The 21183-nt window shown below is 51.1% G+C and overlaps 1 protein-coding gene across 8 annotated transcripts in view; it reads right to left on the bottom strand.

Annotated features, from left to right (window-relative positions):
* The window catches only part of TCF4 (transcription factor 4), a 241335-nt gene that overhangs the window by 44755 nt on the left and 175397 nt on the right, over positions 1-21183 (bottom strand). The window lies entirely within an intron of this gene.

The raw sequence follows: 21183 nt of genomic DNA, 5'->3' as shown, positions 1-21183 counted from the left end.
TCTGTGCTGGAGGTGCCTCTCTCCAGATGGTCAGGAAGACTGAAGCACTGTCATCTCCTTGATGAAAATGGATACCTTCCTGCCTCCATTTTGAAGCAGGCAGCAGATCACAAAATTGGCAGAGCGCCTGCTCCGACGTTCGCAGGTCACAGCGAAAGGGAAGAGAAATCCACCAGCGAAGCACGGCCGCCGGCGGGGCTGGGAAGAGCCCGGCCCTCCTCCGCCGGCATCCCCCAGCCAGGGCAGGGGGAGCAAAGTTCTCAGTGGAAACACCAAAACCACCCAAAGGCAAAAACCAGGGAGCAAAGGCCGAGGGCTGCGGGATGCCGAGTAACTTTCCCGCACACCTCAGGGCTCCCAGAGCCCGTGCAAGGAGCGGGGCCGCGGGATGGAGGCGGGCAGCCCGGCATCGCCTCCCCGGGCGGCACAGCAGCTCCCCTGGCTTCGTGAGCCTCAACGCCACCCGCGCAGACAGGGCCAGGAGCAGCTCAGCGCCTGGGACGAGCCCAACGTCACGAATCAAAGCAAACGTCTTTTTTCATACAGCGCCTTATGCCTCAGCTGAGGCCGACGTGGCCTTGGGGTGCTCAGCACTGGGCACCCCGGAGAAGGAGGCATGCCCCACCGCCTGCGGGGCAGCAGCACCGGGAGCGAGCCCCAGGAGAGCCTGAAGGCTCTTTGGACGGGTGGAAGAAGAGGCGGCGCAGCTCCCGGCCCAACCGGCCAAAGCAACCCCCAGCGAAGCCAACAGCCTGCGCCGCCGAACGGGAGACACCGGGTGGGATGCGATCGCTGCCAAGTGCCACCACGCTGCTATCGTAGGGATGGACTTCCCACTCGTGTGCCAGCATTCAACTGCGCTAAGGGTACAAACTCAGAACAAGTAATAGCCAAACCCTGCTGCCCGCCTGCACGAGGGCGGGCAGGGCTGGCCCTGGCCAGGCCGGGGCACCCAGCTCGTGGGTGCGCTGTGCCGCGCCGGGCTGGGATCTTGGAGCAGGGCTGCCACGTCCCCACTCAATGGGCACTGCTGCCACAGCCTCCAAGGTGACAGCGAGGGACTGGGGGGTCCCTCCACCCCAGGATCGGTCCCTGCACCCACTGGTCAGGGCGGGCACCAGCTGCAACAGCCCAAAGTGTCACCTCCTCTACCATTAGCACCGTCAGCATCCCTGTTTTCAGAGGAGCTCTCCCTTTAGGATGCCGAGTGATGCAGAAAGCAAGCTGGCCTGGGACGTTAGTGATGGTTTCAGCCTGGCGCTGGGGCGCAAGTCCCGCTTGACCTCAGCCCCTCTGCACCTTGCAAAGACGAGTGCTGCGATTCAGCTAAGGGAGGGGAGGTCAGCAACACAGGCAAGAGGCTTTTTGAAAATCCTGAGAGATGGGACGAAGGAGAGCTGTGGGAGGCATCAGTCAGCCCAAACCCCCGCTCTCTGGTCAGCAAGAGGGTAAGGGGATGCCTCCCCCAAACACCCCTTCCCAACCCTGCCCTCTCCCGCTGCTGCTGCCGCACCCGCTTCAAAAATGCTTCATACAAGTCCTGCAGTTATCAGAGAACAAACCTTCGGAAATGGCAGAGGTTTTCAGAAGAGATACCTGAATGCCAGAGTTAATGCTGCAAGAGTAAAGATGGACAGGTAGGGAAAAAAATCCAGGGTGCTGCAACATAGCCAGTGCCCCGACAGAGAGGCAGCGAGCATACAGGCTGGAAAGCAGCAAGGACATCAAAGGCAGCAGGCGGGCTATGCCGGCGCTTTAATAAAACATGCGTCGGGCACTTCTTGAGCTTCCAAAGGAAGCGGCGTGCATGCTGATGGCAGAGCAGCTGTGCTGCTCTGACACGTCGTACAGAGGTACAAGGGGAGCCTTTAAAGAATGGCTTTGCTGCGCCACGGTATTTAACGTACACTAATTCCTCGATTCTGCTATATCATGATGTATTTAACAGCTCGGGGCCTTTCACTCAGCGTGCACCGCTGCCTGGCACAGGGTTTCCTCTCTGGGTTGCACCCACGGAGCGGGGAGGGTCTCCTGGGAAGGGCGGTGCCCACCCTGCCCTGCCCCACCCTGCCCCACCCTGCCCCACCCCTCCAGTACCGCCCATCCCCGCCCTGGCTGGACAACAGGATGCCTGTGCCATTGACTCACAAGAGCAATCACCCCTCTACCCAGAGGTGACCATGTCTTGCTCTTGCCTGAGTAGGTCCCAGTCGTCCCCTACTCATTGTGCTCGAGGTTACCAGGCTTGCATCAAAGTTTGCTGCGCGTTTCAGAGGGAAAACAGTCAGAAGTGGGTGTTTTTCACTTGTACAGTGAAAAGGTCAGACGCAGTTACAGCTCTCTTCCGTCGCGCTCGTGTGACAGGTATCCCACAAAGCGCCCTGACTGCCGGGGAGGTCTCCCAAGGGATCGGTGAGCACCTAGTGGGTGACCTCATCGGTGAGGCAACGATTCCAGCGCATCCCAACTACCGCGCGGTAGGAGGGCTACCTGGGAACAATGAGATGGGCCCCGGCCTGGAAAGAGATGAAGAAAACCCCTCCCGTGTCCCCTGGGATCGCTCTGGCTGTTTCAGGAGTGACTGCCACCTCTCCCTCCCCTGCCCCAGGGCAGGGATGGTCCCTTCTCGCCCACCTCTCCCCGCGCAGCCCAGCCCTCCCGCTCACGACGACGTACATTCATCTCAACCTAACTCTGGTGTTGCCTGTACTCCTGCAGCCACCCAGCCCAACTCCTTTCAGAGTTGACTCCAGCTCAACAAAAATCAGGCCTGGAAAGGGCCCCCTCCTGCCGACGGAAATTTGGCTTTGCACCTCAGCTTTCTGCGGTACCCGCAGAGCGTGAGCTATAAAGGTCTAACAGCTCCCCGTACGCACTGTAAAGAAAACGAGTATGGATTTTATGCCTCCTGCTGACTTATTCCCTAATTTATGAGCTTGCTTCGCTTCGTTGCTTGTTGTCAAACTGAACCGTAAAGCTGCGGGGTCAGAGGCTCCAGGGCGGGTGCCCGAGCTGCAACTGCCCCCGCGCCCGCGCTGCTCGCCGCGCTGACGGGGCTCAACAGGAACACGCTTCAGAGGCAACCAAAACTGGGACAGCCAGCACTTCAGCGAGTTTACAGAACACCCGGGTGGCGGGCGGCGGGCGAAGCCGCGGCGCGGGCTGGGGATGCCCGTGCAGAGGCAGCGCACTGCCTTCATGTCCCCCTGTGAGCAACAGGAGCGGCACCGGGACAAGGTGGCAACTCAGTCGGGGTCAAACACTTCTGGTGACTTTTCTACTGTTCTTAGCAGTTGTATAAAATGCTGAATGAAGGCTCTGGCACGCGCCAGCCCGGGCTCTCCCGGGCACGCAGGTCAGCTCGGAGGTCGAGAAGGGAAGGAAAGCGAAGCGTCAGGAGGAGCAGGGGAGGGCGGCCGGAGGCTGGCGGTCATGAAACGACGGGAGGAACTGCCAAAATAAATGCCAGCTTACAAAGTGTCATGTAACTGGGTGTAACTCTTCCTCGCTCAAGACAGATACTTGATTTATTCTTCTGTTGGTTTTACAGCTGAATTTTCACACAGGGAAAGCCACTGGGCTGAGGCAAATGAACTCCTTTTGCTGTGACAGGCTCAGTCATAGGAAGAATTTGAGGAGATACAGGATTTTTTTAAAAAGCTACCTTGTACTTCCTACAGAAGTGTCACTCTTTCAACAAAAATATTCGTTATTTTCAGATTTTTATCACAGTGGGATTCTCATGTTATCATGACACTAGCTAAGAGCACGCATGGAAGTTCCTCTCATGTTAAAATGGGCAGAAGTCTCCAGATTTGTTTCCCTTTGTATTATCAGGACTGCAGCATTTTCAACAGGCAATAAAAAGAGCGCAGGAGACGATTAACTGGATGAACACTATTCTGACTGGCCCCTGTCCTTCTGTCACTCTTCCACAAAGCAGTGTTTAAAAAAGCAAGAAGTGTATCATTTAATCACATTAATAATCTGTCCAAAAATGTTTGCCAGACAATTTTACAAAGAAGGAATTGCGACGGTAACCCCACTTAAACAGAGACATAAATTATCATGAGTAAGTGTTGATAAAGAAAACAAACCAATAACTTGATCCAGAATAGTGCAAGTAAAACGGGTTAAATTTATGGCACTGGTAAAGATGGTAATATGCTGTCTACAAAAAGGCAAAAGAGAGTAAACCGCAGATGTGTACAAGTGAGTTTCTGATTCGACAGAAAATATAGATTTAAAGATGTTAATATTCTTAAAAGAGAGCCTGAATTTAGAAAATCACTCTGACTCATGCTGGGAGGTTTGAAGAGATGATGAATAATGATCTGGGAAAAACACGCCGTTCTGTAATATGACATGATGAAAAAATTATCACATTGTTGCCATTTTTGGGAGCCTGCCTGCAAGTTCCAAACACCTTTTCTTCTTCAATTCTTCCGGAAAGCTCGCTGTCCTGGGAACACGTTTCTAACATCTTTCCTTTTCCAGTATTCAAGAGACTCGGTTAGCAGAGCCGCCGACGCGGCCACGCCGAGCCCAGCACCCCTGGATGCTCGCGGGCTGGAGGGACCACACGCTCGTTCGCTGCCCACCGCGCCGCGCCCAAGCGGAGTCCACCGAATCAACGGCCTGGAAAATGCCGATTAATAAGTCGTAACGTTAGCTTTTGAGGAAACCGGGGGTGTGCCGGTTGGTGCTGGCGGGGAGAAACCGCAGCTCCGCGGGTCAGGGACGCGGCCCCCTCGCAGACACCCCCGGGGGGGACGTGTGTACTTGCCAAGTCCCGGGAGATGCCTCCGGCACGGAGGCACTGCGGGGCGGGCCGTCCCCCCGACCCACCGCGGCCTCTCTCCGTCGGGCTGGCTGGGGAGAGCGGGCTGCCGGCGGTTGGAAACCCAGCCCCAGCAAGGAGAGGCGGGAGGTTGTCTTTTGCCTTTCCGTCTTGGCTCTTCTTCTCAACTCCCTCCGCCTCTCCTCCGCTCTCAGGCACTGGCTATACCGTTGCCAGATTATTTCAGATTTCCCCCCAAATGGAAACGCGTCTCCGTTTTCCTGCTCGCGAGGCGCTCTGCGCGAGGCAGGCTGCACGAGGGCATCCCTCCGGTGCGATGGCCGCGTCGGCACAAGGGGGATCGGGCAGCCCCGCCCCGGCATTCACACGTGAGGTGACATGAGGAAACGTCTATTACCCGGCACACCCGGCCCAAACATAAAGCATGGGCCGTAAAACACAGTTGTGATTGAGAGCAGCGTTTTTCTGTGTACAGAGCAATCCACTTAAACAGGTACCTGCTACAAGGAAACATTTGTGAAGACAATAAACCCATCAATCAGCAGCCCAGAGACTTTAAAACACATGGTGAAACTCCTTTAAAATTAAGATCTCAAAGCGAACATTTATTAAATTATAAGTGCGTTACCGAATGGCAAAGCGTAGTGGCTCTCAGGGTTGTCAGGAGGAATAAACCTGCCCGCTGGAACAAGCTGCTCTGCATTAGCAGATGTCAGCTTCGCACAGGGGGAAGAACTCTTTTAAGCGAGTACCTGACCAAGCGGAGAGTGCTCCTTGCAGGAGTCTCTCCGAGCCAGCGGCACCGGCCACGCGACGCTGCCTCTTCCCACCAACCTCCACCTCGGTGGTACCTGTTGGCTTCCGCTAACTGGGCTGAACACAGGCGAGGCAAGCACCGGCCGCTGCCGTCTGCGCTCTCAGGTATGACAGTTTTCTTGGACACAACCTGTTCTGCGCTGCTACGACCGGGGCTGCTCGCAGGCAAGGCTGCTGGGTGCCTCCGCAGCCCGGGGGCTCCCCACCCGCACCGGGCTGGGCGTGAGACCCCGGCAGACGGGCGCCTGCGAGGACGGCACTGCCCCGGGCAGCAGCGGGGTCCCTGGCCGCAGCACGCGGAGGGAAACGCTCTCACCAGCAACACTAAAAGAATTAAATGTTAAAAAAAAAAAAATTAAAAAATCACTATTCCTTCCTTTACAACCACTTGAGGGACGCACTCAGCTGCTGCCCTCGCTCCTCCCAGCCCTGCCATCAGACCAGCGACGGCTCTGCCAGGCTAGGGATGGATTTCCCCAGCTTTCAGTTAAAAAAAAATACTAATTCCGTCCTTTAATATGCGCGAGGAGCAGACCCCCCCTTCTGTGGGCTGACCTGTTCCAGGTTTCCAGCAGAAGGGCACTTTTCAAACCGCAGGTCCCTAATTTCGGCCACATGTTGCTGCGGGTGAGCGGGGGGAGAGGAAGAGGAGCGGGGCGCGGGGGCTGATGAAAAGCGCAGCCCCGCCAGTGAAGCACATTACCAGCCCGGCCTGGAAGGGGCCGGAAGGAAAACCCACCCACCTCACCCTGCGTTTATTCTATCAACCTGCAATTGCAGCAATCAAAACCAGATGTCGGCTCTTCCAGATCTTTCTCACAGGACAAACACGCGAAAGGCCTCGGGCCTGGCGTTGCCATCAAATGGTAATTGAGACCATATGAGCCCCAACGCAGAAAAGCACATGCAAACCACCCCCCGGCCCCGTGAGAGGTATGAAATGGCAGGTCCCGCTGAGCCGTTAAGTGCACGGTGCACCGTGAAAAACAAGTGTAGGCAGCCAGGGCAACCACCTGTACGGCACGCCGCCCCCACCGCGGCGGCCAGGGCGGCGGGGCCCGCGGGGCAGGGGGTGCCCGGGGTTAATGACAACGGCTGGCGAGCGCTGCGGCAAGCGGGCGCAGGTGCGAGAGGGGCTGCACGCAGGCAGCCCTCCACCGCCTCTGCCTCCCCTCTTGCGCCACGTCCTTTAACCGACACTGGTTCTCCGGCACGCACTGTCTCGTGCGCCGAAAAGCCCGACTCCGGGCTGCAGGCTTTGCAGCAGGTTTAGCCCCGTGATTATCTCCTCACCTGCTGCTCGCGTTTATTAAAAAATTTGGGTGAGACTCGCTGACGGTAACCTCACGTGCCGAAACGCCTCTCGGTGAAGGCTTTGCACCAGGGGCTTTGGCTGGGATGTGCTCCCCGCCCCGGGCTCCTGCAAACGCGGGTTTTGCACGGGACTGGCCCAGCGTAGGCAGAACGTCTCGGTTCCCTCCCGCTGCGGCACAGGCACCGGCCGAGCACGCCACCGCCCCGCCGGGCCCTGGGTTTCCTCTCACTCGCACAAATGCCATCGAGTAGGAACTTGCAAAGACTGATGCCGACCCAGAAGCCACTACGCAGTGCCAGCTTTACAAACCACAGCTCGTTTTGAGGTGAAACGCTGAAATCTGGACCAAACCACCTATCTGCTGCGCACTGGTTATTCCGCTCCCACCAGGAATCGCTGCTCGCACAAAGAGCTGCCCTACGCGCAGCATACCCTAGACGTTAGCTGCCTGACTTTTTTTCCTTATCCCACCCTATACGATCCTCTAAGTCCGCAGATCCTGTTCAGTCAAAATGTCTTCCAGATGGGACTGCTGAACACTGCATCTCGTGAACGCCCAAGTTAAAAAGGGGTCAACTAAATTAGAGAAAAAAACCCTACAACATTATGTCATCCCTGTACAGTCATACACGCTCTAAAAAAGCAACAATAACATAAATAGACCCGGAGATTTTCTATTCAGACTCCGATTTCTTTCTGCCATTTGTCTTTAGCACGCAGCTCTCCTGGATCACCACCAAAGCAGTGCAAGAGCTAACACCGCCGCCCTCAGCCGGGTCAGGAACCGCAGGTGAATTCGGCTCTAAGGTGGCATCGTTCTTCTGGGATCCCGGACAACCAGGAGGCAGAGCTCTCCAAATGGTCCCACCAAAGCACAGCCATTTCCAATAGGCGTTAGGGAAAGGGAAGGAAGAGCGAGAGGAGTGAGAAAAGAACGCTAAAGAGCGGCGAAGGAGAGATTGGGAGATGGCCACCTACGGCAAGAGGAAGCCCCAGGGACGAGGAGCAAAAAGATAGGACAGCAAAGCAGAGAGAAGAGTAAGAGAAAATCCAGAGAGAGGGAAATTTAGTAACCAAGTAGCAATAGGCCATAGTGATGGGAACAGCAGGAAGACCTCAATTTAAGAGTTTATTACAGAAGGGACAAAGCAAAGGGGGATGCCCGGGACCGCTGGCACCACCCGCAGTGAGACCAGCCAAGAGGGGCAGAATCAGAGAGCAGCGTCAGACACAAAACCTTCGGCACAGCTGAGTGACACGCAGCTGGGCATGGCTTTGCCATCTGGGTTTGGGTTTTTTTTTTCTTTCTTTCTTTTTTCTTAGCCACCAGGTCACAGGGATGCGAGCACGGCAGGATCAGCTCTGGCGGGTCACAGGGACGGGAGCAGGGCAGGCTTTGAGAACCAGAGACCTGCCCTGACAGCGCTCCAGGCTTGAGCACGACTCTGGTCGTGCTTCTCTGAGACACGAAGCTGCGGTCACCAGCCCTGCTGGCATTCGGAGAATGCAGGGGTGAAGGGATGGAAAGACACGCCAGCACAGAAGATACAACAGAGGCTGCAGAGAAACAAGACAATTACAGATTCTGGAGACGCTGACTCCATGAAAGCCGATGAGGAGCTGGCAACTCAAAAGTGGCGAGGAAGAGTTGGCCAACTTACCTGATTTGGGTGAGACCAACACACAACCCTCACGGCGAGCACTGGCTAGAGTGGCCCCACCGAAGGACCCTGAGGATGCAGAGAGCAAGGGAGAGGAGCAGGAGACGTGTCCAGGAGGAGAAGCGAAAGAGCAAAATTGAGAGGGAGTGGGCAGGAAGAAAGGACAAAGAACCAGGGGTGTGACCGGAGAGATGGGACAAAATTAAAAAATTAAGCCGACATCCTGCAGTTACCAGGATTTCAACAGTTGCAGATGCTCAGCAAGGCAGAACCAGACCTCCAAAAAGCAATAAAGAGGGAGCAGAGGAAAAAGAGTGGGAAAATAGAAATAAAAGTGATGATGAAAAGAACAAAGGTGCCACTTGGCTGAGTTCCAGGGGCAGTTTCCATACGTGAATTCTAATGCACATTTCACACAAGATAGTATGTTTTTAAGCATTTTGGGGGTTTTTTTTAGTACAGGAGTTCCCAGAAGAGACACAGAAAAGGAAAAGGACTATTTCATGCGTTTTCCTTCTTTCAGGATCTGCTTTCTAACTTCCTTTTCTCTGCTGCATTTATTGAGAACCATTTTGTGTTGGGTTTTTTTTAATTTTCTATGCTCTGTTTACAAATACATGCAGAGACAGTGAATGTATCAGACATCTGCCCATATTTTCCTCTCCAATCTCTCTGCAAGAAAAGAGCCTTAATTTTGCAATCTTCCAGTGTTTCTGGTCATTATCTACCCAGCACAGTGTGAGCAAATAATTTAAAGCACATACAATCATTAATTAGACCTTATCTGTTTGCCTAAAGTCCTGACACAAGCTCCTGACAGCGGTGGGTTGCACACCCAGCGGTGTACCCTCACGGAGGGTGTCAATCAGCAGAGCTGATCGCGAGGCTGTGACGTTCGTCAGCGGGGAAAGAGGGGATCGAAGTGGGCGCAGGCTGAGCTGGGTGCACTGGGAAGGACTGGGAGAAGCCAAAGGAAGCTGTGCTTCACCAGAGAGCGCTGGGGTTGGAAATACCCCCATTCAGGACTAAGGCTGATGGAGCACCCCTGGGAAATCGGCTATAAACTCCTCTACTACCGGCTAGGACGCCAAACCTGCCATCAGGTGGCCCAGCTCCAGCCCATCCCTGTGCCGGCAAAGAATCGTAGATTAGAATTATTGAGGTTGGAAAAGACCTTTAAGATCATCGAGTCCAACCGTAAACCTAACCCTGCCAAGTCCACCACTAAACCACGTCCCTACGTGCCACGTCTGCACTCTCTCTACAGAGAGGTGGGTGCACCCCCTGCACACCCCCAAGGAAGCCGGGATTTCACCCAGTGCGCGGCGTGAACTGGGGAACTCCAGGATAACTGGGCGCTCAAGCAGCTCAGGTGGAAACGAAGGCTTCAGCGACGAGCAGGAAGGGGCCCAGACCAGATTCCGCCTTCCTGCGATGTGGATTTTAGGAAGAGGTGGGTCCTGATCCGAGCCCAGCGCCCCAGACCCGTCCCGGGTAATGGATCGCGAGCTGTGCCCTCTGCAGAAACGGCTTCAGCTCCGGGAATGGCGGGAAGCGGGGTGACAGCGGTTTCAGGTGCCGAGACACAATAAAAACAATGAGGAAAGAAAATGTTTGCTTTTTATGTCAGCAGAGATGTCAGTACCCATTAATAAATCTATCTGCTAAATCTACTCTTATTCATGTGGGACATCACCAAGTTAAAGTAAAATAAATTATCTTTAATTAAATGGAATTGTCGTCTTCCTCCTGCTATCATCCCCAATTATTACATCCTAATCAGCCCTTTTGGGAGAAGGCATGAGGGAAGGCTGAAAGGCACATTTACTATAAACAATTTCTCTCTCTGTCAAGAGATGGAAATTTTATTTTAATTATTGTTTAGGACTATGATTTTCACCCAGTTTCTGATGAAAGGGATTAAAAGTTGAAAATGCCATCATTCAAAGAAAGAAAGAAATCTGTTCATGTCATCGCCGCAGAGCAATTTCCTCCTAGTCCCTCCTACAATTAAAGCCCAGAGCAAGGCAGAAGCAGTTAGGAAATATGCAAGTCATTTGTTTAAACTTCTTTATTATGATTTCCAGCGGGAGACTTACGTTATAAAAGATTTTGATTGAAAAGGCGAGGTAAATGCATTAGGCTGGAGGAGAGGGTGGGAAGGGGATGTTTGGAGGCCAGCTCCCGCTCAGCTGAAGCGAGCACCAGACCGGGCTACAAAGATCGACGCTCTGCCCAAGTCCATGCAGCAGTACTATGCCTAAATAAACGCGTCAGGAGTTTGAACCCCTTGAACCTCATTTCTCGGGATGAATCGCACTCGAAAAGCAGCCTGCAAGCTTTCTGCTGCCTGGGCAGGGCTGGCCTAGGCAGCGCACCTCGTGCTGCGGAGGGGGAGCGGTTCTGAGCAAACCGCATTAATATCGAGAGTATCAGGACCGTGTGAGTCTGCACCGTTTAAATGCGAACATGGGAAATTCAGAAGGTTGACATGCAGATTTGGGCTCGGCCGAGTCTGACTCAAACTCAAACTCTGTCATGTGAAGATGGGCGGATTCAAATCGGAAAGACAAAAAAGAGAAAAGAGAAAACCTGCTCTAAAGCCCCACCGGTTCACAGCCCGAGCTGCACACAGCTGTAGTCGAGAAGTTTAGCTTGCTAGTGTTTAAAAAGCACTCTGAATGAAGGGTACTCTCGGGGTCCCATTTTCAAACACGCTCCGAGTTGTGTTTTCCCCATGACCATGACTGCATGTAAATGAAGCACTTGTGCCCGCGACTCTGCCGCGCCGCTGCTCCCTAATCCTTTGTACACAGCCGGGCTATGCAATCACCGTAATTGTGCACACAAATTAGGCACACAAAACAGCCCCGGCACAGGCTTGAGAATCGAGTCGTACAAGCGTGAATAGCGTCACATACTCAAACACACCAAAACCCGGGGCTGCGATTCAAACCGATGGGCTCCGGTTGACTTGGGCAGCCTGGGGCAGCCCGAGAGCACGCGGATGGAACCAGCAAGGACACCGAGAGGAAACCCAACAACTGAAAAACTTAAAAAAGAAAAAACAAACCAAAAAAACCCCAAAGCCCTCCAAAACATAGTTTTCTTTCAGAGTTTAGCTGCTAAATAATATTAGTAAGGCATTATAAAAATACAAATACTGTCGCTTAAATAACTGCACTTAAAGGAAAGCTAATGATAACCACATATATTCTGAAAATCTCAGCCTGCTTCATCTGTATGATAAAGAGAACTCTGCTGATCAAAAACTCAACACTGCTTTAAAATCTACTTTACTCACTGTCAGCACTGATAGCTATGTTCTAGCTCGATTTAGCTTTCAACAAAGCTGGGCACTTAACAATGACTTTTCACAAAGCTTTTAGCAATGACTGGGCATTTTGGTCTTTATCTTTGGCTCAAGCTTACTGCTGAAATGACTGAACTATTTGGCAAACAATAAAAACGTGACCCCGAATAGTTCTAGAGGACACATTATGACCATCATCGGAACTGCGCCCTTCTTGAGCGTAACGCTCACTTACCAGAAACCTTCTAAGATGTAATGCTTAAAGTAACTCCTCAAGCAAAACCTACCAACGATGCACCAGGTCTTTCCTGAAGTTACTGCTGTTCAACATCACCAGAAGTTGAAGCTCTGCTTCCCTAATTAAACCTAAGGCCCTGTATGGGTTTTAAAACACGTTCCTCTCTCTGCCACTTTTGTTTTCGCTTGCTCGTCGGCTGCGGAGTCCCCGAACACGCTCTGAACAACTGCTGCCCAATTACGAAACAAGATATATTTCAGATAATAATGAAATTATTCACCAGAGAGAAAAGACAGATTATGACAAGAAATGGAACAAGGAGGAACCACTGAATCCTGATTAATTAATGCAACTTTTTCTTTTAAAAAATGCACTTTCGGGGTGTAGCACTGTTTTCATTTAACACTCCTTTGAATTGCCGCCTACAGAAGTTAAAAAAAAAAAAGAAGGAAAAGAAAGAAACCACAGCTATACAAGCCTGCTGACTTCTTATAAAAGAACCAGTTTTAAACTTGTTTACACTACTGATTCCAAATGAATTCAAGATGGTGGCTAGTTAAAGAAAGGGAGACCATGCCAAGGATTTTGATCAAAGAACTTCAATTCAACAATGTTCAGTTTTAATTGACCACTAATTAAGCTACATTAGTCAAAGAAAAGTCTATATCACTCCGGTGTAATGAAGAAAAGAACTCATTTAACCCTGTCCTAGCCCTCCTTCAGCCAGCTTACAGAAAAGCAGCTTCTCCAGCACCAGCCTTGGAAGCATTTCCAGTATTAATACGCCAGAAACATTTTCCAAAGGAAAGAAAGTGTCGGAGGAGGGCGAGCTTTCCCAGCTCGCATTCCTCCTTGGCAGGGTGAAGCCGTCTCCCAGGCAGAGGCATTTTCGTACAGGGAGGAACAAGCAACTGGGGGGCAGAAAATGCAGAGAGCTCTCGGCTGCGGGGCAGCGGCAGAGCTGCACCAGCAGCCCACGCCTACGTGCACGCGTGCGTATTTACATGCGTGCACACACACTGAATTTTGACAAGCGACCGAAAACTCTGTAAGAAGGTCCCCAGAAGAGTCTCCCGAGCCGCCCCGCTGACCTGCAGGGACACTGCGGTCCTTCCTCGACGCGACAAAGCCGTCGATTCATGCATGACTCTGCTTCAAGGGTGCCAAAGGAAACCTACGCCTAATGAAAAGTCGGCTGCAAAATCAGGCGCTGAAATGCATTAGGGAATGAAATACCATTTTTCATTTTCGCGTTTATGTCTTTTAAAACTCTGCAGGATCAGATAAATTCAAGGGACCAAACGGAGGCCAGCGTGAGCTTGCTTAGAGCAGGAGGGTCAGACGTGGAAGCGCTGGGAGGTGGCCCAGGGACAGGCCAGCAGGTTTTGAGAAACGCCGAAAGTTCGCGGCATTCCTCTTTCGCGGTCGGGGGAGAAGTTTGCACGACGCAGTAAATAACGCCGTGGCTTTGCAGCTCCGTAGTGTCGCAGCACTCTTTGATGAGGGCTATACTTGTGGCCTTAACTTGCATTATATTTTATCCTAATGATTTTTGGCAAGAAACTACTGCATTTCACAGAATAGAATTTAATGAGTACCATATCTTTTTTTAACATTCTGCCAAATGCTCATTAAAATGCACTTGTTTTTGCAATGCAATAGCTAGCTATATGAAACCAAAATATTAATGCAAATTGGCATTTCTAAGTTTAAAGCGGTATTTGCATAACAGGAACCAAACGTGGTGCAAGCTGAAAGAGAGCACACAACACAAATGCCTCTTAACACCATAATTACTGCGAGGAAAAAATGATGGTTTGTGCACACCATCACGAGCTCCAGGATAAAGCATCTGCCAGTTTGCGACACTGTTATCTCCTGATGCCCAGTCTCACCAAGAAGAGAGTGTCTGAAAGACTCTGCACTCACTGGAGCTGATAAACAAGATAGGTATAAAACGCAATTTTAAAAAATATGAACGCATTTATGCAAATATGACTATCCTAACTAAAAATTACAAGAGGCATTTGAATACATGGCTGCCAGCAGCAGTGAAAGATGAGCTTGTTAGTCGAGAGCCACAAGCCAAGCCAAAGGTACTGCTATTCTCGTAAAGCGGTCATTAGCTGTAGTAACCAGCATCCCCGAGCACCCAGGGTTCTGAACCAGGCTTCGGGCTCTGCCACAGCAATATCGCAAAAAATGCGTCTCTACCGCAAGTGGAAGGGAGCTACTCGGAAAAACCAGTTACGCCCTACCTATTAGCAAGTGGGCGTCATCAGACCGAAGGACATCTCCGTTGTGGCATCAGCGCTGGGATAAATCTTTCAGGCCTCCCCTGGGGTGTACGTGGCTTTGCTTAAACACAAGGAGGAGGGGGCAAAGCCTGGGATCTGCGGTTGTTCCAGGGGTACAACTGTTAGCTCTATTTTAAAAAAAAAGCTGAACAATGCTATGGTTGCCTTCTCAGAGCTCTCAGAAAGAGTAAAAGTAACTCAAGAATTTACCTCATGGATCATCTGGAAAAACTGATCTTTACATTACTACTAGAATGCCTCGTGTGTCTAGGAGAAGGAAAGACGCCTACCATTACAGAGCAGGGCTCGAAGGTCCTCCAGCTCTTGTCAATGGGATCTGCTGGCATCAGCACAGAGAGAGGCCGGGCTTTTTCAGGATCGTGCCCAGGGGCGCACAGACCGCAGGACTGAGCCTGGGGAGCCCGCGCCTGCTGACAGGGAGTTAAAGGGTTAAATTCCCACTGCCCCGATGGTACAGAAGCAAAACTCACTCCAGCACAGGCAGCCCCTGGACTGCCGGCTGCCATCCGTCTCTCTCCATCGAGGGCTCTTGGCGAGCGCACAAGGCACCGCTGCAGACCATCGCCAGCATTTCTCAAAGGGTTAATGGCTACTTCTGCGGCGGATGCGGAAGGGAACCAAATCATTAAACCTCCCAACCCTTCTGAAGTGAGCATGGAAGGTAGACATTTTCAGAACGTGTGACCTGAAAGCGCTCCCACCTGCGTGCTGATAACTGCAAACACCAACACGCAGGCGAAGTCTGTATTTACAGCTCACTTTTCTTTTCTGCAAGTAAGAGTCCTGGGATCTCCTCCAGCTGGGAGTTTTAGTATGCGCAGATTCAAGCACGTGAATATTTCCAGTGAAGCCACCGCATGCGTGTATGTGCTTACAACAATCTGGTCTGTGTCTTACTGGAGATTAAAAAGCCAACAGCAACAAAAATTTAAAAAATCCCTTTTTCTGCAAATGACAGCTTGACAGAAGTACCCAATACCTTATAAAATTTCACTGGCTGACCAGGACAGCAGGCTGGACGTCAAGACGTTACAAACGGCGCAAGTCAATAGTCACATACGTAATATTTAAACACCCATTAAAGGCGATTCAGAAATGCAGACGACTGGGCCAGCAGCCCAGTTGCCACCATCCACTCTTCTGCATTAAACTTTCTGAACTCCCCCAAAGCATTTTTCATTAGAGAACAGTTGTGCTTTGAAAGCATCTATAATCTGCTTTTAAAGAAAAAATGTAAACGCTGTGGCTGTCGTGGTGCTGGACCCAGGCAAGGACTGGCACCGACTGCATCCCCGCATCCCGGCTGGCCCTCGGCACGGCACCCGGGGCAGGCACAGGCTGTCCCCCCGGATTAAGGAGTTTGTCCCACAAAAGTAAAAATGCTGCGATTTCCTCTCAGATCAAATACAGAGCTACAGGACACACAAAGGATGGTTTAATGTGGCGTGATTTTATTTACTGGATCTTTCTTCCCTTTTTTTTCTTTCCCTAGCACAGTACCAGTTGCTATGAAAAATAGTTAAGGCTATAAATAAGACACTAAAACACTGAAAGCAAATTACCATCCTATGAGTTAATAGCATACCAAATTAAAGACCTCACTCTAGATCTTTTGAAGATCTACAACTGCAACCTCAAAATCGTGGCAGATCTCTGCATGCAATCGGAGCAGCAGAACTTATTTCGTATTCCGACTTCCACAGATCTGTGTGTGTGGTTCAGGCAGCGAGGGGGATTATCAGGAACAGGCTTCTGCCAGAAGTGATCAGTACAGAGCTGTCTATACATGTGTAATTTTATTTTCCCCTACAAGGTGCCCTCTCTTGGCTCTGGCAGAATCACCAGCCCTTCCTCACAAGACAGATGTGTGCTGGCACGGCGCTCGCAGATTCGTTAACCAGGGGAGACGGTGCTCCCCGGGAATAGGGGGGGATATTTATTTCTTCTTGACGCTGAAGCAGACTGTTACCCCACGGTTCCTCAGGCCGTACTGAACATGAGTCCTCCGTGGTCACGGAGACGCCGGGCAGCGGCCACCTCCACCACCCTTCTGACCAGAAGTGACCCCCCCTGCCACACACGTGCTGGTGTGAGAAAGGGTGGGCTGGGGAGGAAAAAGGAGGGAAAAAAAAAGAAAAAAAAGAAAGAAAAAAAGAAAAGATCGTCCCAACGGATGGCAGCTATCGGCCACTGGGATCTGGGGCTGAACTGGGACCAGGCACCTTGCATCCAAACTCTGCCTGAAGTAGATTAGCACGAAAGCATTGTATTCTAATGAACCACTGAAAACAACACGTGTTTAACTTCTGAAATGGTGAACAGTTTGTAAAATACTAATTTAGGAAGTCAAACAACAAAACATCCACACCATTTGTTGTTGTTTTCCTGATAAAAATAGCAACCAGCAAGTTTTATCCTGGAGATGGTTTTTATTTACGAATTGGAAGTCTCAAAGGGTGGGGAAGAAGAAGTAATCTTATATTTGGCGACTAACCTTGCCCGGGAGCACCCACCCAGGCAGCGGGCTCCCGGCTCCCACACGCCGGCAGCCCCAGAAACTCCCCTGCACCCTCTGCGAGGGGTGCTGGGACCGGGCACGGGTTCCTGACCATCCCTGTCAAGCAACGGTTGTGTTTCATTATGCGACTGCTGGGAAGTGGGATTACCATCCCGAAGCGCTGCCTATCAGCTTACGTTACCTTATTTCAGTTCCCAGTGCTACCCCGCCTCTTTTTCAGGTGCTCATAGGAAAACCAGTTTTGCGTCCCGGCAGCTGCCGGCACTCCGAGTCTCGCAGCTGTCCCCATTCCAAAACCACACATGAGGACGTGCTGCAAACGTAACCGCGGGGAAGATGGCTGATCTGTACGTCTCCCTCCCTTTGCCAGCCAAACTTCCCGCAGGACCGGCACCAGGAGCACAGGGACATCTTGTAAGGGGCTCCGGTGCTGAACCGTGCTGTGACCGTTGCGGATGCGAGGGATTTACCTTCTGCAATAGGCACAGGCAAGGTTTAAAATGGCAAGAAATACATTCGGTTTTCTAGTTACATTCCCCCTCCCTCCCCTCTGCCACAGCTGAAGAGTATTTTTTAATTCTGGAAATAGTGGGAATTCTGAAAAATCTGAAGTCCAATAGCCACCGCAAGACTGAGGATGTATTTATGCAAACGTTTTGATGCGAAGCTAGAGGGGATGCAAGAGAGATGCAATACGTATCGGGTGTTCAGAAATTGTAGGAATTCAAATCGTTCTGTAACTCAAAATCTGCAGTTGTCTAAGCACCTCCACCAACCACCACTTAAAAGACACTGATAGCTTAATCATTTCTTCTTCAACTCTTACAGTCTACTTTATTGACGTGGGGGCAGAGCAACGTTTAAAGAGCAGCTGAACTGGAGTTATTTCTTTATTTGCAATCCCAAGAATCAAATTAAAGACTGTAAGAAGCAGAGAGTGCAGTAACAAATATTTAGGGAAAACGCAGGAAAAAAAAGAGGAAAAACCAGCCCTGGAAGGCGGTCGGCGCGGCCTCGCCGCAGGAAGCCCCGTGGCTGCCGAGGGGCTCCCCCAGCGCTGCGGGCGCCCCGGGGCCAGCACCCCAGCATCTCCTCGGCAGGGCGGGATGCGACAGCGCGGTGGGCTCCGAGCAGGCTCAGGGATCGGCTGGGGCAGCGGGGGGAAACAGGCCAGCGTGCTTCCGACTGCAGAGAAGTAGCACTCGACAGCAAGTGTATTAAAGCAGTTTTAGCCTTACCTAGCCGGGATTCTCACCTCGATTAATGCTCCCTGCTGATCATAATACAAATCCTTTGAAAAATACAGGCTCTCACTGCGTAAAACGGGCATTCGCTCCGCACACAAACGCCTTTATCTGTGTTACATTTGCTTGCAGGGACCGCGTGCAGCAGGTATCGGAGTACTACCTCTCCCGCTATTTGCATATTTTTTTCTAAGCTGCGTAACATTTCTGAAAGCCTGTTAATCACTTGACTGCAAGAACGAGCTACTGCAAAAAGCAAACCTACACTTCAGATACACTCGCGGTCCCTTCCAGCCCTGACAAAGGCAGCCGAGGACGCAGCCCCGCGCTGCTCCGCAGCCAACGCGACGGCAATGACAGGTGCAGCAATAATAATATGCCGGGCAATCAACTTTTTCCCTCTGATTTGTCAGCTTAGCTCCATAATGCCATTAGGGATGTAAACATTCCTGCAATTTATATTTAAAAGTCAATAAAATAATGGGGTGCAGAACTTATCCTTTTTAATTTTTTAAGTAATACATTTGATTATTTTAATCACGTCAGTACTTAACTGAATGGGTTTAAATATGCATGTTACATCAATTTGGTTTGTTTTATTCATTAGAAAGCCATCGAGTAATTCAGCATTATTCTTTTTTTTAAAAAAAAAAAAAAGAAAAAAAAAAAGGGTAGCTAGAGATGTGCTGCACAAGACCTTTTCCGTGAGGTTGTCCTTGAGGGATGAGTTATTTGTGCACTTGATCCTCCAGGAGGTAGGACTGCTGCTATCACGGATTTCAGGAGAAAAAAAAAAGAAATCCAACATATAGGGCTAATAACAGACTTTAATAACGATGATTCACCCGATGCTGGATAAACTCTTTTAACTGCAATTATGAAAGGCCGCTTCGTGAGCGAAGAGCTATTTTTAAAGCAGCAAGATTTGTTTTTCACCGCGGACATCCCCTTTGTCAGGGCTGTGGCTGGTGCACGCCGACTGCTGCTCCGCAATTCTCACCCTCGCGTCTGCAGAGGTGAAAAAGCCAAGTCAAACGTTGGCCGGGATTGTTCCCGTCCCCTTTTCATTCGCAGGCCGGCTACAATGGCAGCAGCTGCAGCGCACCCTTCCCCGCGCGGCCCCTCCGATTACCGGCACCGTGCCCCCGCGCCGGGGACCCCACCGCGCTGCGCCGCAGCCCACCCCGGGCCCCCGGGGAGCAAGGGGCCAGGGCTGCCCGGCTGTGCCGCCCGGAACCCCGGCAGCACCCAGCTCCGCTCCTCCCTACCTGGGGGCTGGAGACCCCTCTTCTATTCAGCTGCTTTTCATTACAAAGGAGAGTAGTACATGGTTTAAAGAACAATTTGATCTGGTGCACCAGCCCCGCTCCGTGCAGACACCTAATAAACCTCCGCAGGTGTATGAAATTTCCTCTACTCAAACTTTGGGGACTGGTTTTTTCTGTCCTTTTTTTTGTGGGGGATGGGGTTTTTTTTAAGTATTATTAATTTTATAGGCAAAACTAAAGTCCTTATAGGGGAAAGAATTCAAAGCTCAAGTATCAGACTGTACACAGCAAATCGCAGAGTCTATTTGTATTTGTGTGCAGGCAAGTTTAAAAGGCAGATCTGGGCTCTGCGTGCTGTATTTCACGTGGACACCTCTGCTTGGGAAAAAGCTGAGAGCATTGAGAGCTGAAGCTACGCCTTAGGAAACCAGACAACCCACAGCACAAAAGGACGAATCCCTCAACACCAGAGGTCTGATTCTGCTCCTCCTGGAGCCAGCTTCCAACTTTAAAAGTCCCTTTGACGTACAGGAGAGAACACTTTCTCGGGAAAGCCAAAACAAAACAACCAAACCCCTTGCAAATGAAGATACATAAATTCAGCAAGTTGAGAAAAGCAAGACCTGCCCTGAATTTTGGGGCAGAAACATATTCCAGCGAAATCTGTGCTTGGGATTTTTGGACGAGTCTGCCTTGCTATGCCAGAACAGAGCTAGATGCTGAACGGGCTGAGATACCTGCGGAGGTCGGAGAATGCCGTCTTCCCACTGAACCCGGAGAGACTTACAGAAACTTTTTAACGAGCCTGAGAATTTCTCCACCGTAGAAAGGAACACAACAGAGCGAGAGATCATTTCTGACGCAATGATCTCAGCTATCCGTGATAGCGGATCTTTTGATTAACCAAACAATAACAAATACAAACACTTTTGATAGGAAAACGCTGGGTACACACTAGCCAACGTCAGTCAAACACAGCTTCTTGCTGCACGTAACGTTATTTTCAGCAGAGGCGCATTATGATTTTTGTTACCGAGTGTTGGCAATGACATATTAAAATACAGTTATGGGGCACTGGAATTTTGAAAGGGTGATTTTCAGCTCGCTTCTAGTAGTCTGCCTGAAAAAATACCCGAACGGTTAAAAGATGCGCCGGCAGCGCGGCACGCAGCGTGTGGAGGAGGAAGGCTGGAGAGCCAGGCAGCCAACTCCTCGCCGCAGCACTGCGAAGCGCAGCCTGAGAAACCAGCACGCAAGTTTTCACCAGATCGTCTTTACAAAAACCTAACTTCAAAAAACAAGGGGGGGGCGGGGAAGAAAGGAAAAGCAATAGCAAGGGAGGGCAACGCCGCGCAGGTACCTGGTGCCTGTGGCCGTCTCCCCCCGTGCTCCGCCAAGCCTGCCGAGAGGCTGGCCCGCTGCGGGCTACCTTCCCCGGCAAGCCGCAGGCACTGCGCCGCAGCCCCCTTCCCACCGCCCGGCCAGGCTGCAGAACTTCAAAGGGCAGTTAAAAAACCCCCAATAATAAAACAAAAAGTTCCACCAGCAACACAGTACCATAAAATCAGAAAGAAACTGGCCAACACAGGCTAAAATATTCACTTTTCAAAATAAATGCCCTGTGCAAAATAACCAAATCCCATGTCTCCAAAGTGCCACGGCAATTTTACAGTAAACCAAGTATAATGCAA

The sequence above is a fragment of the Gavia stellata genome, chromosome Z (assembly GCF_030936135.1).
Source record: "Gavia stellata isolate bGavSte3 chromosome Z, bGavSte3.hap2, whole genome shotgun sequence".
NCBI classification, from domain to species: Eukaryota; Metazoa; Chordata; class Aves; order Gaviiformes; family Gaviidae; genus Gavia; species Gavia stellata.
This window is presented reverse-complemented; position numbering and strand designations above follow the sequence as displayed.